The following is an 18423-nucleotide window of genomic DNA, read 5'->3' as shown; positions in this document are numbered from 1 at the left end:
ATGGATTCTTAGATATGATACAAAAAGTATAAGCAACAAAAGAAAAACATGGATAAATTGGACTTGATCAAAATTTAAAACTGCATCAGAGAACATTATTGAGTAAATGAAAAGACAACCTAGAGAACATGAGAAAATATTTGCAAATTCTATGTCTATAAGCATCTAGTCTTGAGAATATAAAAAGAAATCTTACAACTCAACAACAAGAAGACAGTCCAATTTAAAAATGGGCGAAAGACGTTAAGAGACATTTATCCAAAGAAGATATACAAATAGCCAACAAGCGTTTGAAAGGATGCTAAACATCATTAGTCATTAAAGAAATGCAAATCAAAACCCCAGTGAGACAGCACTTCACAGTGACAATGATGGCTATTAAGAAAAAATGTTGGTGAGAATGTGGAGAAATTGAACTCTTATCATTGCTGGTAGAAATATACAATGGTTCAGCTACTGTGGGAAACACTTTGATGATTCCTCAAAAAATTAAACATAGAACTATCATATGATCCTGTAATTATACTCTTAGACTCATATCCCAAAAACCTAAAAAAAAAAATACTCAAGTAAATTGTTGTACCTAAATGTTTATAGTAACACTATTTACAATAGCCAAAAGGTAGAAGAAATCCAAATGTCCAACAGTGGATGAATGGATAAACAAATTGTGGTATATATATACAATGGAGTACTATTTGACCATAAAGAAGAAAGAAATACTGATACACTCAACAATGTGGGTGAACCTTGAAAACATTATGCTAAGTGAAAGAGACACAAAAAGTCACACTTTGTATGATTCCATTTAAATGAAATGTCTAGAACAGGCAAATCCACAGAGAGAGAACACTAATTGTGGTGCCAGGGGAAAGGGCACTAGCTACATACTTAATAGGTATAGGGTTTCCTTTTGTGATGATGAAAATATTTTGCATCTAGATAGAGGTGGTGGCTGCCCAACATTGTGGATGTATTAAGTGCCACTGCATTGTTCGTTTTATGTCATGTGCATTTTACCTCAATAAAAATTATATTTAAAAGAAGAGTAAAGTGAAACAACAGCCAGCCTTGTAGCAAGGGACTCTACCCAGAGTGTGCTGGTGGGGGTCCTGCTCAGGTTCAAGCACAGCTGGAGGCATGGGGTGAGAGAGACGACCCCACCCCAGCCTGCGCTGGCAGCCCTCTGGTTCCACAGCTTCTCGGGGGTTAATCTGATCCTCCGGAGGTTTTAAGAGGCTCTCTGTCCAGCTCCTCCTCCACCTGCCCTCTGGCCAGAGAGGCCTGGCTGGGCTCCAGGGTGCTCCCAGCTCACTTCTCCCGCTTGCCATTGAGCAGGCGGCTTAGCCAGGGTCTCGCACCGCTTCAGTGGGCTCCAGGGAGCCGGTCTGGGGGCAGCTCTGGAGCGGGGCTCCCTGGTGCGTGGACATCGCACTTCCATTTTCTCAGCCCAGCGAGCAGGACTGGGACCAGAGAAAGGTTTGGGACCCCCTCCACAATCACAGGTAAGTGAAAAGGGCCTCATCAGGGGAATGAATAGGCTGTAAGACATCTGAGTGTGTGTGACCCCCACACTAGCTTCCTCATCTTAGACATGCAGGAGGGCTGTAGCTGTTCTCCAGGGGTGGGGGATATTTCAGGGACCTGCTTCTGGTTAGTTTCTACGTGATCTTCAGAGCTCAACACGGACATCACATTCTCTAGGAAGCCTTCCTGAGCCCTAAAGTGCTCTTTCTCTGTGTCCTCAAAGCTGCTTGTACTTCTGTGCAGCATTTCTACACTCTATTTTAAAAGCCTAATGACCCCTTGGTTCCCCAGAGGTACCGGACTGTGAACGCCCTTGTAGCTGCTGCCCACACCAGCTACAGGTTGATACACTCCTTCACGTCAATGACCCTATCGGCGTCTTGGCTCCTGCTATTGACCTGGGGAAGGAGAGCTGGTTTCTTCTCTTACTTTGCCAGACAAGTGCCTGTTCATACATATGTGCATACACACACACAGACACACATACGGCCTCAAGAAAAGTTCAGTTGGTGCTTCAATCCAGTTCCCTCGGATAGAATTTAAACTATACTGAACTGGAGTGGCAAAGGACCAAGGTGTGGGTATTGTGGCCTCAAACTAATTAGCTCAAACCCTTGCATAATACCAAGCATAGTATTTAGGTTGTTGGCCCCATGTGGATGTCCTTTTGGTTGACCAGATCTCCCACTTTTATCTGTCTTTCATCCTCATTCTGCTCTATTTTGCTTTGCTCCTTTCCCAGGCTGGGGTCATTCATTCCCTTGGTTGGGATGTCAGTCCCAGCCCCTTATCAGTATAAGAATCCCCAGGCATTTTACTGCTGCTCAGAGTGAGGGGAAGGCTTGGAACCTAGAGTCAGATTAGACCTTGTTCTCCGGATGGAAGTTTGCTTTTTCTTCTGTTCCTTTATGTTCATCCCAAATTACTTTAAACAACAAATCACTTACACTGAAAGTGTTAATCTCATGCCCACAGACTTCAGAGACCTACAGACAAGATTCATGTCTTCCTGCTAGCATAATTTTGGGGCGTTATGATAAAAAAGTATCTGCCTCTTTCCCAACCTTGACTGTGACATTACAAAATCCTCTTCTGTTGGTTTAGCCTTGGAGAGCTCTGTTTTCAACCCCCTCTTCTCAATTTCCCTGGCTGCAGCAATTAGAGGTAGGGGTAAGTGGAAAGATGTTAATCTTGGCACAAATAGACATAGGCCATATTTTAAAACTCAAATTGGGACTGGGGGCACCCAGCCTATGGCAGATGTAGGAGGTCACTGCTATAACCTCTCATAACAGCCAGTAAGGCCAAGCCTCTGGGGCTCAAAGTGCACAGTCTAGCATGTGTTTGGAAGCAGAGAAGTGGCCAGGAATTCACAATACAATGTGGTAAGTCTAGATAAGGAGTACATGATGCTTTGAGAGTGCAGAGAACAGGAGGCTAACCTTGGGCATGACAGAAGACTTCCTGAATGAGGTGATGTCTGAGTTGAGCCAGGAAGAACAAATAAAAGTTATGCAGGAGCATGTTTGTCTGCACCCTGATTCCAGAATTCTTGCTCTCTCTCAAACTATGGAGAGACCAGGGAGAGGCCCTTGAGATAACCAGCTGTGCCTCGTCCAGGATTTTTGGATTTGATAGCCTGGACTCTGAAGCATTAGCTGAACCGAGAGGGCCTGTGGATATTCCTCTGGGACCAGGGCCAGATGTGGAGACATCAAGAGGGACTGGGCATTCTCAAAAAGCCTTGGGGGGCTGACTATGTGGTACCACTCCTGATTTCTGTCTAGGAGATTCTCAGATATGGGTTGAGTCCCAGATTTGGTAGAGGGTCTTGGTGGTTTCTGCCTTCAGTATCTTTGCTAAGTGATGGTGTCTATCCCAAGGACTAAAACTGAGGAATCTAAGTGGGAGCCATAAGCCATCCCAATAGCACCTCTTCCTCCTGTGGCCGAGGGAGGGAGCTGGGGATATTGTTCTAACTTTATTTGGGTAGTGGAGTTGTTCAGGACACAGTATTACCCCGGGCAGCTGCAATCGGAGAGTCTAGAGTGAGCCTTGCTCCTCTAGGTTTGATGAGCCATCTTAGATGGGCTTAGGATTGCCAAGCTGCAGGCTTTGGTGAAACCTTGGCCACAAGAGGCAGAGAGCAAGAGGGAAAAGCCAGGAATATGGGGGATTAGCAAGAAGAGATGGCCCAGTAGTGGGGCGCCCATGGGTTGGATATGCCTAACGTTGCTATTCGGACGCACTAATATGAATTCAAGGAAAAGACCTCCTGCTCCTCTCCCTTCCCCTTTCTTCTCTTCCTTCTCCTCCTCCTCTAGCTCCTCCTTCTTCGTCTTCTTCATCTTCTTCCTGCTCCTCCTCCTTCTCTTATTATTACTACTGTTGAGGGGGCTGAGGTGGGCTGGGAAATTATAATATACAAAACAGGAATGGTGCTTTTTTATTTTGGAAGTATTGACCCTACTTGCCCTGGCTTTTTGCCATGTCCCCGAGTTGAACTGCTTACAAGACTCCATAGAGATACCTATCTATTCATATCTACACAAGGACCCAGCAGAGCCTTATGTTACTTACTGGTTTTCTGTGCTTTGGGTCACATCACATTTCCAGTCTCTCTCTCTCTCTCTCTCTCTCTTTCTCTCTCTGAAAGGAGACCATATAAGCCTCTGCACAAGCTACGCTAGGGCGGTGGGGGCTGGGAGCAGTTTGCTTTAACATCCGGCTAAGTTGTGACACAGTACTAGATGAGATCTGTCCTGTTCCCAGCCAGTTCAAATCTGTCTCAGATGCTTCCATGTTTTCCCCTTTGGGCTTATAGTAATCTTCCTCTCTAATCTTAAAGTGATTTTCCTCCATCCCCTCTGAGCTGTCCTTTAATTCTTGGAGTTATCTAAGTCCCGGGTAGAAATGGTAGTTGGCTCCAGGATGGTCTTTATCTCTTAAAATGTGCTAGTTCTAGAACCTGAGAAGGCAGATAAGTCTGGTCTTGGCCTCCAAGGTCAGCCTGCCCAAGCAGGTGTTGGGCCCTGTGCAGGCGGGGCACAGACAGGCTGGGTCCTCCATGAGAGGCTCAGAGCCCAGCCACCTCAGGGCTGGTGCTGGTTGCAGTTGTATGAAGATGCATGGTGGGGGGCCCTGGCCGGTTTGCTCAGTGGTAGAGCATTGGCCTGGTGTGCAGGAGTCCGGCGTTCGATTCCCAGCCAGGGCACACAGGAGAGGCACCCATCTGCTTCTCCACCCCTCCCCCTCTCCTATCTCTCTGTCTCTCTCTTCCCCTCCCGCAGCCGAGGCTCCATTGGAGCAAAGTTGGCCGGGTGCTGAGGATGGCTCTGTGGCCTCTGCCTCAGGCACTAGAATGGCTCTGGACGAAACAGAGCGACGCCCCAGATGGGCAGAGCATCACCCCCTGGTGGGCGTGCTGGGTGGATCCCGGTCGGGTGCATGCAGGAGTCTGACTGCCTCCCTGATTCCAACTTCAGAAAAATACAAAAAAAAAAAAAAAAAAGAAGAGATGCATGGTGGGGAAGGGAGCTTTGGCCAGGCTCTCACCAGCAATGAATGAAAACAATGGCAGTGAATCTGGTATTTGGAGACTACCGCTCTGTGCTTTCTGACTTTCAACGATGAACACGTATTAGTTGTGTAGCAGTTGTGTGCAATTAATAAGGACTCTGACCAGGGAAAACAAATGCAGTCTGAACCTCAGGATGGACCATGACAAGTAGCTGGGCTACTTGTCTTTTGATTTGGGGAGGAGAGAGGGTGCTCTGAGCATCCCGGCAGCTCCTATCCCTTTCCCCATTCAAGCCTCCCTGCATGGCTCCCATCTCTTGACCAGAAAGGACCTTGGTTATAGGGCTGGCTTGTGTTTGTTCACAACCCTGACAGGGCTGCCTTTTGCCCAGAACCCCATAGCTTGACTGCAGCTCTCTCCACACTGGGTTTTCTGTGTTTGGACCCAGGATACTGAGGCTATGGACATGCTTCTCCTTCGCTCCTTCTGGTCTCAGCTTGTGTCTGTAACACAGGCTTGTTTGACTGATTTGTTTTCTTACAAGCCGATGGTTTTATTTTTGAGTTTGGCATCTCTTCTGGCTATGAGATAACGAGAGGAAGGTGGGCCTTTGAGTTCTGGTAGCTGGCCTTGCCAAGTGACAGCAGCATGATTTAGGGAAATAACACTGCCACTCACAATGTACATTATCCAGAGTGCCCTGCCGGGGCTGCTCTACTCCGAGAGACCTGGATTGCATAGCCGGCTGTGCTGGTGGCCAAGGTCAGGTGGGTGGAGCAAGGCTATTTGTCAAGCAGTTTGTAAGCTGCTCATCACCTCCAGGAAGTTCACCTGGAGATGCCTCCCCATCTCCCTCCCTCTGGGGGCTGCAGCATAAACCAGCAAGCAGCTTGGAAACCCAATGTCTGCTCAGGCTGAACCACTGTGTCTAGACTTAGAGGGGGCTCCTGAGGCACAGAGGTCCCCCCACACTCTGGGGACTGATTTCACTACTGACAGTTTAATTCTTTACCTGTGAAGTTTAAGCTTTGAATTTGTCAAACCCTCTCATAAGGTATTCTGTGACACAGGAGCGCCACTCTCTCAGCTTGGGGAGTGGGGTAGAGAGAAGGAAGGAGGAGGGAGAGGGGAACAGGCGAGAGAGAAATCTGGGATGGTTGAGGAGAACAAAACAGGGTGCTGTTTCCTCTGGTCCCTTGATCTTCAAAGCCATAGGGCAGAGACCAGATTCATGGGTGATTCAAGAAGGCAGATCTCTGTGCCCTGCTGTGGGGGTTGCAGGTGGTGGTGGGGAAAACACGTGTATCAAATCCATGTCCACCGGGTAAAGGTGGCCATGGAGCCTGACCCATGATATGTCAGAGAACAGGGCCTAAGGGCTCATTATGAAGTCAGATCTGGGACTCAAGGTGAGACTTTGATCAAGACCTTACATTTATACAATTGATCCCAAGTGGTCCCAAAGATCTCATGAGGTGGGACGTGTGGGGATTTTCATATTCACTTTCTCATTCACAGAATGAGGTGAACATCTTTCTGCCTTCACAGGAGGAGACTGTAAGTTGACACTTTGGCACTTTTGTAGGCTGGTCACTCCGTGTCTCCTATACCTATATTTCATGTGCATGGAAGCCTTGCTATGTTAGACTGCGCATTTTTAAAATTGGAATCTTAGACCCTGGCCGGTTGGCTCAGTGGTAGAGTATTGGCCAGGCATGTGGATGTCCCAGGTGTAATTCCTGGTCGGGGCACAGAGGAGAAGCAACCATCTGCTTCTCTACCCCTACTCCTTCCCCTTCTCTTTCTTTCTCTATCTCCTGCCTTCCACAGTCATGGTTTGATTGGCTTGAGCAAGTTGGCCCTGGGTACTGAGGATGGCTCCATGGCCTCCACTGTAGGCGCTAAAAATAGCTCAGTTGCTGAGCAATGGAGCAATGGCCCAGATGGGCAAAGCAGTACCCCATAAGGTGCTTGCCGGGTGGATCCCCATCAGGGCACATGCTGAGTCTATCTCTCTGCCTCCCCTGCTCTCAATTAAAAAAACAAATTGGAAACCTATACATTTCTTTTGATTTAGCAACTCATGGGCAAGACTAGAGTAGCAGTTCCCTCCAGGAGGCCTTTTGTTCTTCATTTGGGTTGGTCCACTTCTGCAGATAGGGACACAGTGAAACAACTCTAGAAAATTTGACTAATGTGAAGAAAATGAGAAAATTAAAGAATCATGACTTGTGCTTTATTCTGACAAATCAGACAACTATTTACTTACTGAACAGACTTTCCCTTGATTACAGATCATTAGTGGTTACAGATTGTTGACATTTTATTAGAACTTCACAAATGTGAGTTTTACGAATTTTTAATTTTATGCCAGGGGGCTAAACTCACTTAGCTTATTAATGTGGAAATATATGCTTCAGTTCATTTTAACTAAACTTGTTGTGAGCTCACCCTATACCAGGCACTGAGAATAGGAAGGTAAAGGACACCTGTTGCTACCCGTATAGAGTGGGAGATATTCGTATGTCATGTAAGAGAAAAAAATGGATGCATAGTGTGCTGATTGCTGTAAGAGAGGTAGGTACCCCTTTCTGCCTGGGAGATGAGGGTGGTAGGGGGAAAGTTGGTCCTTGGTAGAAGGTTTGCTAGAGAATGTGGAATCTGCCGTCTGAGTAGGGCATTGATGAATAAGTAGGAGTTCACTAGGGTAGGAAAGAAGGGCATTACAGGCTGGAGGAACAGCATGTGCTAAGGCCCAGAAATGTGTAAGACTGGCCTGTTATGGGAGTTACCAGTAGTTTCATGTGGCTGTGGCTGTTGTGGATTAGGGGACCTGGAAAGAGAGGAGAGGTAACAAAAGACAGACCAGGGCCAGCAGCTTATAGAAGGGCCTTTTAGGTAGATTAAGGAGTTTGATTGTATCCCAGACAGCTTGGGTAGCAAATGTTTTGTATATTAGGAAGATTGACCCACTTGGAAACCCTTGTTTAAATTTCCTGAGTCGTTTACCTGGATGGTGCAAAAATACTTCAGAACTCCCATCTAGATGGAGAATCTTTTGTAAAGGCACCTCTCTCGTTGTGGCACGATCCAGCTTAGCCCCATCGCAGCTGTCTTTCTCCCTCACCATGAAGTCTGCAAGCCTCCCGAGGGCTCCCTGCCTGCCTCTTCATCGACCAGGAACCAGCTCCTCCTTGATCGGTGTCGTCTTTCCTCCATTCTGCACCTGTGTGGTGCCTGCTTTGTCTGCTGGGAGCCATCCCTTCTCCACCGCCACGTCAACACCGACTTATCCTCCAGGTTCCTGCATTCCCACCACTCTCAGAAGCCTTTCCTGCTTCCCTCCGAGTCAGTCAGTCCTGTGATGAGAATCGGTTGCGGCAGTCTTCATTTCCTGTTCTTTGTCCTTGTCTCCTTTGCAGTTGCTGGAGATTTGTCTTTCTGCAAGCTCCTCAGCGCCCCCCCCCCCCCGGGCTGGGCTTCCTCTCCCCTGAGTGCCACCGTATTTCTGATACCTAGCAAGACACCAGGCACTGTCTGCGAATGGGCGGGGGTGGGGGATGCCTGTAGAAATTTCTTGGAGGAGACCAGACGAGAGATAAAAAAGGCTCGAGTGAAGCCAGCGGTCGTGGGCATGGAGCGGAGGGCCTTGCGAAGGCCAGGCCTCTAGGGCAGCACACGCTGGGTCCTACTGGACCTGGCATCCTGGAAGAATGGGAGGAGGGACAGAGGATGATGTGAAGGACTACAGAAACGTTTTGCCCTCTCTCATTCTTACCGCTGCCTGTAGAAGAGGGAACGATTTTTTTTTTCTTCCATTTTTCCGAAGCTGGAAACGGGGAGGCAGTCAGACAGACTCCCGCATGTGCCCGACCGGGATCCACCCGGCATGCCCACCAGGGGGCGATGCTCTGCCCATCTGGGGCATTGCTCTGTTGCGTCCAGAGCCATTCTAGCGCCTGAGGCAGAGGCCACAGAGCCATCCCCAGCGCCCAGGCCATCTTTGCTCCAATGGAGCCTTGGCTGAGGGAGGGGAAGAGAGAGACAGAGAGGAAGGAGAGGGGGAGGGGTGGAGAAGCAGATGGGCGCTTCTCCTGTGTGCCCTGGCCAGGAATCGAACCTGGGACTCCTGCAAGCCAGGCGGACGCTCTACTGCTGAGCCAACCGGCCAGGGCCGGAACGATTTTGCTCTCTGTGTTTTTTTGCCTTTTTGCAGCCCTTCTCTACAACAGCCTCCCCAGAGGAGGAGGCCTTGCTGATCCCCAGGCATAGGCAGGGTCCGGCTCCTGAGCTCGGAAAGTTCATCGCTGTGGCGGGTCACTGTGTCGCTCTCTCTGTCTTTTTGCAGACAGCCCAGCTAGACGGGGCGCCGCTCAGAGCAGGCCTTGTTCCTCCTCTATCTGCATCTGCGTGGATGTTGGTCCAAGGCTTGCTCTCGGGTCTAATCAGCAGGTGTTCAGTGTGGAGAAGACACCGGGGTGCTCCCTCGAAACCCCCAGCCTTGCACACTTTGTCCAGGCTCTGCCCAGGGGTCCTTTATTCTCACTGGGCTGTTCTCAGAGCACAGACCCCCAAGGGGATGAAATTAGAGATGAATTAAGGCTTTCCAATTGCCCAATATCCTACACTGTCCAAGTTCCAAAAGATTAGTGAAATGTACTAGCATTACCTAATGCATCTAACACAGCTATATGATAGGCAGAATGAGAATGTATGTTACCCAGAGCCCTCCCTGCTGGGCTGGCGTGCAGTTTAGTTCTCTCGAGGTTGACTTCCTAAATTGCACCGTAAAGATTTTTTGTTTTGAATTCGGTTGATCTAAAATTAGTCTGGGAATATTTTTTTCTTTTTAATATGTACAAATGTGGTATACTAAATAACAAATATGTAATGTAAGACTGTGCCAATGGGCTCCAACCGGCAGAATGATCTTAAAACTTGACCCTCTCTTGTAATTTTCTTTAATCTGTTAACATTTATACTCAAAAATATCTAATATGTGCCAAAATGTTCAGATTATCACTTGATCATGATTATCAATACACTCCAATTTGAGATCTCCAGGGAAAATTCTTGTCCAGTCAGGAAAACAAAACCACGCTACATATTTCAAACAGATGGCGTTAAATACAGAGAATTAGTTACACCGGACTTGCAAAGCTGAAATAACCAGGAATTAATCATTGCAAGAATAGCTACTATCCACAGGGCTGGGAAAACAAAAGGGAAGGAGTGGTCTCACCTGGCCTAGGAGGGCTCCTCGGGGGCTGGTGCTCAGACCCCTGAGGGAGGCACCAACCCAGCAGGACTGCCACACAGAGGGGACAAGGGGGTGGGGGGTGGATTGTGGCCTGGCTGGTGGTCTGACCACTGAGAGTCATGGCCCAGCTTCTCCTGGCACCTCTACAAGGTGGGCGGAGCTGGTGCTGGACTTGGAAGGAGGTGCAGTGAGGCTGGTCGTAGCAGTGGCGAGGCTTTCGCCCTCTGGGCCAGCCCTCCTCCCTCTGAGTCCTCGCTTGGCTGAGCCAACAGGAAGCCAGTGGGCGGGGATGCCTGGGAGAGGGGTCTGCAGGGCCCGGCGCAGCACGGCAGCGGGTCTGTGGGTGGCCCGAGCTGAGGGGCTACAGAGAATAACCAGTCACAAAAGCAGATTTGTGGACAGGCTAATCTTCAAGCTCACGAAATCACTGCCACCATGTACAGAGATTAGGCCTTCTGTTTGCATTCTGATAAGCTTATCTAGTACAAGTCCAATAAGTTAAGCTTCTACAGATAGAGACAAAATGGTGGACATCCCCATTTGTCAATCACTGGAGAAGAGGCAGGTCATTATTTGAGTCAAAAGGGTGCAAATGGTGGATCTCAAGCTGGCAGTGGGTTTGGGGGTGGTAGGGGGGGTAGGGAATGCCTTTAGTTTGGACTTTGAGAGGTCAGGGGCCTCTCAAGGGCACTCCTGGTGGTTGGTGGATGTGGCAGACAATCTCCCTCTCCCGTGCTCAGCTGGGGGCTGAGGCAGAGCTGAGTAAGCCATTGCCTCTGCTGAGGGGGCCTAGCTTTCCCCTCTTCTCTGGTACGTGGCCCTAGCTCTGAGGAACCATGAGAGAGATGAAAAAAGACTTACGGGGCACGGAGGCCCCGGGAGGGACCTAGGACGAGCTCACTAGGGCCCCTAGAGGCCATCAGGGTGTTAGCTAGAGAAACTTGGGAAGAGCACTCCAAGTGCACCCCTAAGCAGAGGCGTGACATGGCCATGCATGGTTCTTGCCCACGTGAGCGTTCTCTTCGTTGTTAGTCTCAGAATTGTGGGACTTAATCTTTATTAATGAACGTGAGAAAGAAATGCCAAGGATTAGAGGGGGGCAGGTGGTAGGAATAGAGCTTGGAATGCCCCTCAGATGTTTCCTTGTCAAGTGGTTCTTCTTGGGCATCTCTCTACCATGCCAGCCTGTACTGACTCGAGTCTGCTTTCCTCGGGGATGCCCGTGAGCTGCCACAGAACTCTGGGATTGTAAGTCTGGGGACACTCTTCATGCCAGGCACACATCTCTCACCTCCACCCCCTGCTCCGATGCCCCAGTTTTCCTGGTTCACTTTCTTTACAGGTTAGGGAGGGGCCATATGCAGGTCTCTCTGGAAGGAGACAGGAAGTTACACTGCATGGATGTCTGAATGGGTGATAACCGATTCTTTGCTGACAAGGTTTTTATTGCCCATGGGCGTGAGGGCTCTGGCATCTGAGGACAGGAGGAGAATGCCAGGCAGGGCAAAAGTGGGCACGGGGAGAGTTCTGCTGGAAAGCTGGGGAGAGACAGTATCACTCAGTAATTTTGCCTAAGGTCAGCTGGAAGGTGCTGTCTCTTTCTGACCTTGGGCTGTCTGAGGAGCTGGTTGTGTGCAGACCCCATTTCTCAGAGCAGAGGCTGCGGCCAGGGATCAGGGCGAGTGTGTCTATCCTGCTCCATTGCTCACTGACTCCGAGGCCCTGGGAGATGATTTTGCACAGTGTTTCTCAAGATTTTTTAGCGCACGCCTTCTGCTGTATCTGTCCCCACAGCCAAGATTCAGTTAAGCTTAGAACATGCTTTCTAAAGTCCCTGTGCTTCGACTTTTGCGTCCTCTTTCTGTTAAGAGCACTGCGGTTTAGTTTAAAGCTGCCATTTTATAAATGAGAAAATCCAGGCTCGGGAGGGGAAGGATCACACACGTGGGCTCCCTCCTGGACATGCTCTGCGTCACTGTTTCTCTTGGTGATCAACCTGTAAAATACAGGTGTACGGAGAGGTCCTCTGGCTGGCTGCAGGCCAGGTGCCTTCGCATCTGGGTGTTTGGAAGGTGGGCATGTGTGTGTACATGGAAGGCATGTGTGGACACGGGCAGGCATGTGTATACATGGACGTGCATGTGTGTGCATGGGCAGGCATGTGTGTGTACATAAGTAACTATGTGGATAAGCATGTGTATACCGGGGCATGTGGGCAGGGGCATATAAGCATGTGGGCAGGCATGTGTACACCAGGGCAGACATGCATGTGCATGGGCAGACATGTTTATACATGGGCAGACATGTGTGTACATGGGCAGGCATGTGTATACCTGGGCAGATGTGCCTGTGCATGGCAGACATGTTTGTACATGGGCAGGCATGCGTGTGCAGCTTACGTAGTGGCTTCACCCCGAACTGCTCTTAGAAGAGGAACACACACTTTCCCGGGGCACTGTTTGTCCAGTGGAGAGGGTGGCCCTTGCACCCACGGGCCCAGCCTTTCTCCCTGGTCTGAGGGACAGCCTGTGGACCCGTGGTTCTGATTCAAGCCCTGCAGCTCGCGACCTTCCTGGCTGCACTTTCCCACCTTCACAGCTCCGTCTCCTCGCTGAAGCGAGAGGTCTGCAGGACGCTGTTCCAGCAGCAGCCACGGCAGCAGCAGGAGCAGCACCGGCACCCTCCAAATTGGGACTCTAGCCCTTTAAATCTGCTCAGTTACCAAAAAAGAAGAGGCATCAGACCCTGTTAATTAAAGCTCGCCCTGGTCCATCATTCTGAGGAGCTGCAGTGCACTGCTCCTTCCTGATGGCTCAGAGATTCTCCTGAACTCCCAGCCATGGATCTTGGAGAATTTCCCCCGAGATCAGCAGGAGGTATGATCCTTATCGATGGCACTCTGGGGCTTCTGTGGCTCTAAATCAATATACAACTGACTGCATGGGTGCTGCCTGGCCCCCCTTCCTTCCCCTCTTCCCCTCTGCCTCCTCTCCAGTTCCCCAGCTTGTGTATAGTTGAGACAAATCAAGTTTTCATGGGTTGCAGTGGAAGGGGAGGGGTCGGGGTCTGGAGGTAGCTCCCAATGTGTTCGCTTTGGTCCTGGCTTCACCCAGCTGCCAAAGGGGCTTGGAGGAGCCAGGAAACAATGTTTCTCAAGCTGGGGATCATGCAAAACCATTTCTTCCTGGCTGGGTTCCTTCCCTCAGGGTAGAATTAAAAGGGCAAAACCCTGACTTGACTTGCTCCTTAAATCAGTGAGCTGCTACTTTGGTCAGTCGGAAGATGGCTGGGCGGCCGTTTCGGTTATTGGAAAACTCATTGCATACAACTTTCTCTCTGTCCATCGTCCGTCGTCCCGGCGGGAGCACCTGTCCTCCAGCCTCCCCTCCCCTTTCCTTTCCTGTCCTTTGATTGCTGCTCGGTGACAATGTTTGCTGTAGGATTTCAGGAATTCATAACCCTTTCCCTGTGCCTTTTGAGGAAACTCACTTCCAGACGAGTTGAAGGTTCTGTTGCAAAGAGTTGTTTTTTGTTCAGGAATCTGTTCTAGCCTGGCAGGGAGAGGGAGATTTATCTCCTTTTACATTGCCTTTTGTAAATTGTACTTGAGCCCAGAGAACATCTATCTGCAAATTCTTCATTGATTTGTTCTTGCCCCTACAGCTTCCTTCCTTCTGGGTGAGATGCTCTCTCGAGGCAGACCCGAAGGAAAGGTTTCCTTTCAATCAGCTGGACACGACTTCACAGATGTCCCTGAAAGCCAGGCCCTGGCAGAGGGAGCCATTTTCGTTGTCCTGAGTAGCAGTCCCCAGAAGCCCGGAGCAAGCCCCTTGGGAGGGGGCTTCCCAGCTACCCTTCTGAGCCCAGGAGAGTAGCTTAGGAGGGCAAGCACTTTTATTGATTTTTTCCAGGGGCTTAAAAACACTGTGGACGATTAAAATTGCTTCCCAAGTCTTGAGAGGGATCTGAGCCAGAACCCAGCTCATAGGAGCGGGGATTTTCCCCCAAAGTTATGGCCTGCCGCCTCCTAAACTGTTGACACAAACGGCAGTTATGGTGTGTGTGCAGCGAAATCCTCTTCAATCCCCCAGCAAAGGATGGGAACTTTCTCTGGCGAATGTCACGGAAGTCAGCAGCATATCTGCCTCCCGGACACTGTGGGTTCAATGTGATTCGTATTCTCAGAATAATAAAACTCCCAGCCTCCCGGACAATGTGGGTTCAATGTGATTTGTATTCTCAGAATAATAAAACTCCAGCCGTGGCAGAGGCAGTTCGGTTAGGAGAGACTATCCAAAGCCTACAAATGAGGCACTGGATGGAATTTCTAATCACGGCTCCCATCGGTGGATTCGTGTGATAAGTGGAGGTGCAGAGGGAGGCAGCCAGGAAGGGATATTTCCTGCGGACACCAGGGAGGCCAGCCGAGGGGAGCCCCGAGCAGAATGAGGGGAGGAGGCCTGTGAGAGGCGGCCTTCGGGTCTGGAGCTCTCTTCCGGGGCTATGAAAGGCTTCGCTGGGGGTCGGCTCGCACCTGGAGTTGGGGATGTAAGGAGGACCATGGCCATGGAAGCGGGGTGACGTCCTGAGCTCATACACAGAGGGTCCAACCAGGGAGCTCCTCTCATGGCTCTTCTCCCCCGACCCCCTGGGAGACTAAACTGCCTGGGTCCTCTGCCTCTCCAGGTAGTATTGCTCAAGAGTCAACACGGAAAAGAACCTGGGCTTCACAAAAGCCCCCTCCTAGGGCAGGGAGAGGCCTGGGCTAGATGCTGCTATTGTGCAATGGCGTCCTTGGACTGGCGGGACCTGTGAACAATAAGGAAATGAGTAGATTGTTCCTTTCTGTCAATTTTCCTTTTCAACTTAATGACGTGTGTATGTGTTTTGTTTTCTAATTTACTGCATGGCTGCTGGCTTTCAAGGAGCTGTAAATAGCTCCCAGTGGGGTTTGTTTAGACCTGGCAACTTGGTAGTTTTGTGGTCCGTGGGCATTCTTGTCCTGGCCTCAGTGGGTGTTCCCATTACCTGGGTGTTGGGGTGGAAAGGGCGTGGCCTCTGGGAAATGACAGATCTTCGTTGGCATCTCAGCTCCACTTACTGTGTGTGGCTTAGGCGGCTTAGTTATCTAATCTCTCGAGCCTCAGTTTCTTCGTCTGTGATATGGTGACCTTATAAGGATTAGATGGAATAATTTAGCTAGAGTCTGTGCACACAGCAGGTGCAAAATAAATTTTCTTCTTTTCTTCCAATAAAGGCAGCTGCCTTCTGTTAAGTTCACTTTAACCCGAAGAATGAAGCCACAAATAGGTCCAATGGCTCCTTCACTGACCAGTGGACCTGTGTTCTCTAGGGGAGGGGCAGCCTCTTCATGTCATTGCTCCCCTCCCAGTAGCTAACACAGGCTCAAGGAGGGGTTGCAACTACAGAAAAATTTATGCAAGAAGGTCTTTGGACATTTAACCTTCAACATAGGTGATTTTTAATGACTAAGCGAAACTACTTCTCACTCAGTCACTTAAGAAATACAGCTGAGCCACGCAGATCAAAGCATCCCGTGACTATAATAAATTTCCACGAAAATAGATATCCTTTTGAGAATGTGGTAAAAAACATCTCGTGCAGCAGGACCTGCACCAGATGCCTGTGGATTCCCGGAGGGTCCCTAGAGCCAGTCTGGTTGCTGGGGAGGGTCCAGGTGACTCCGCCTTCCCTCATCATTGCTACTTTCTCTTTTTCATGCTTTAAAGAAGAAGAGAGGCCCAGAAAAAAAAAAGGAAAAACAGCTCTAGTTGGAGAGGGGTACTTACCTTGTCACTCCGGTGTGTAGAATAAGTCAATCAGTTAATCATAAGTTGGTCTGTATGTAGCCACTACCTATTGGGGAGCGTCATCGATTAAATAAATATATATAAAAAATAATGACATAATAATAGCAACGAATACCACCACTACCACCTAATATTCACCGGGTGTCTCGTAGGCACAAACTGGGGGTTCCTACCAAAGAGTGACAGCTCCTCCGCTCTGAAGCAGGGGACAGGGGAGTAAACAGTGTTCCCTGGCAGATTGGTACAGGCTATGACAAGGAAGAGTTGAGTCCTCTGTGGGGACACAGGAGAGGCACTTTAAAATGGTTCTTCTAGTAAGTGTGTTGAGAGAAGATTGTTGGTGGCCAGGGTGGAAGCAGGCAGATGGACTTGAAGGTGAAGAGAACTATCCCAGTGAGAGGGGACAGCTGGGGAGCGAAAGTGCTGGGAATCTGCCTTTCTTTCTTCCTTCCTTCCTTCCTTCCTTCCTTCCTTCCTTCCTTCCTTCCTTCCTTCCTTCCTTTCTTTCTTTCTTTTTCTTTCCTTCCTTCCTTCCTTCCTTCCTTCCTTCCTTCCTTCCTTCCTTCCTTCCTTCCTTCCTTCCCTCCCTCCTTCCCTTCCTTCCTTCCTTCCTTCCTTCCTTCCTTCCTTCCTTCCTTCCTTCCTTCCTTCCTTCCTTCTTTCCTTCCCTCCCTCCCTCCCTCCCTCCCTTCTTCCTTCCTTCCTTCTTCCTTCCTTCCTTCCTTCCTTCCTTCCTTCCTTCCTTCCTTCCTTCCTTCCTTCCTTCCTTCCTTCCTTCCTTCCTTCCTTCTTTCTGATAGAGACACTGGGATTTGCTGATGGATTGGGTAGTGGTGTAAGAGAAAGAGATGAGCCGAGGGTGACTCAAGCTCCCTTGGCATCCCGTGGGGATGCCGAGGCTGGAGCAGAAGATCAGGAGCTCCATGCTCCCCCCCCACCCCCGTTAACTTCAAGATGCCTGCTGAGCGTCCCCGCAGAGATGTTGAGTAAGCAGTCCTGAGTTCACAGCAGAGACCTGGGCTGGCTTCAGGGACTTAGGAGCTGACAGGGTACAGGTGGCATTTACAACCATATCAGGTCATCAGGAGATGGACTGTGGATGGAGAGGACTGAGGGCTGAGGGCTGAATTCCTGAGGCATTGCAACTATACGGCTCACAAAAATCAGGGGCTGTTTTATCGCTTCATATTCATTTTGAAATATCCCCTAATTTTTGTGAGCCGTATATTTACAGGTTAAAGAGAGGAGGTGAAGTCAATTGAGGTGACCGAAGAAGAGAGTCTCTTCTGTTGAAGACAATTTTCCCCTTCCTGTATCCTATTTCCTCCTCTCTCCTGAGAGCAAGATTCATAAATTGCTCTCCCTATTTTCAACTTAATCCCTTTCTCCTGGTTTTTCCCTACAGCCTTAGAGATGGCTCAGGTGGCTCTCATCTTAAAAATAACCCTTCCTTCACTCCTCAGTGCTCCATTAGCTTTTATCCTATTTTTTCTTCCCTTTATAGATAAACTTGTCTTTCTTTCAACATTAATTAAGTAACTACTGTATGCTAGGCATGAAGGAAGTAGAAACAGAAAATAGACTTTATCCTACTTGAAAGGATATATATTTATTTTTACCTTTTCTGCTGCCATAAACTATTTTAGATAGCATTTTGGATGTGTCTATATAATGGAATAGAAAACATATAATCATAAACTAAGCATAACAATTTTGTACTAAGAAAAATACAATTTAGACTAGAAGAGCAAGGTCAGAAAAAAATATAATGTGCAAATAAAGGTCAAAAGATTGGACAAGAATATAACTGAGCCGTCAATCCAATCTGAACTTCCTGGTCAGAAAAAGGAAAATGGAAATTTCTTCTAAAAATTTACTGATATATAAAACACATAAAAAAAAAAAGCCCTCCTATCATCATTTCATGGATCTATACCTTTTTATATACAAGCTGAACACCCAATTTGACCAGCACCCAGATCAAGAAATAGGACATTATTCACACCCCAGGCCCTTCCTTTGTAGTTATTTCTAGTCAGTACCTTCCCCCAGGGGACTGACACTATCAATTTTCCTGTTTCAAGCTTTCTGGGAATTACTTTTTGAGTTCCATTGTTCATGAGATGATAGGCTAGTTCCTCAAGGAAAACAAGTTTTCTGGGATTTAATTCTAAAAATATTTCCGCCCCCCCCCCGGGCTTTCTTTCATTTAAGAAATGCAAAGAATTAGATAGACTATACCTTGTCTGTTTCCATAATATATTTTAGATGACATACACATATAT

The 18423-nt window shown here is 48.7% G+C and overlaps 1 protein-coding gene across 4 annotated transcripts in view; it reads left to right on the top strand.

The window, feature by feature from the left end:
- The first annotated feature begins 1338 nt into the window (after nt 1-1338).
- Nucleotides 1339-18423, top strand: part of CALN1 (calneuron 1) — a 535700-nt gene continuing 518615 nt past the window's right edge. For all 4 annotated transcript variants that reach the window (XM_066274635.1, XM_066274636.1, XM_066274633.1 and 1 more), the window contains exon 1: nt 1339-1505. The gene's annotated coding sequence lies outside the window, so the exon portion shown is untranslated. The remainder of the gene's footprint in view (nt 1506-18423) is intronic.

Source organism: Saccopteryx bilineata, chromosome 4 (genome assembly GCF_036850765.1).
Source record: "Saccopteryx bilineata isolate mSacBil1 chromosome 4, mSacBil1_pri_phased_curated, whole genome shotgun sequence".
Classification (NCBI taxonomy): domain Eukaryota; kingdom Metazoa; phylum Chordata; class Mammalia; order Chiroptera; family Emballonuridae; genus Saccopteryx; species Saccopteryx bilineata.
Note: the sequence above shows the minus strand (reverse complement) of the source record. Positions and strands in the feature narration are given on the sequence as shown.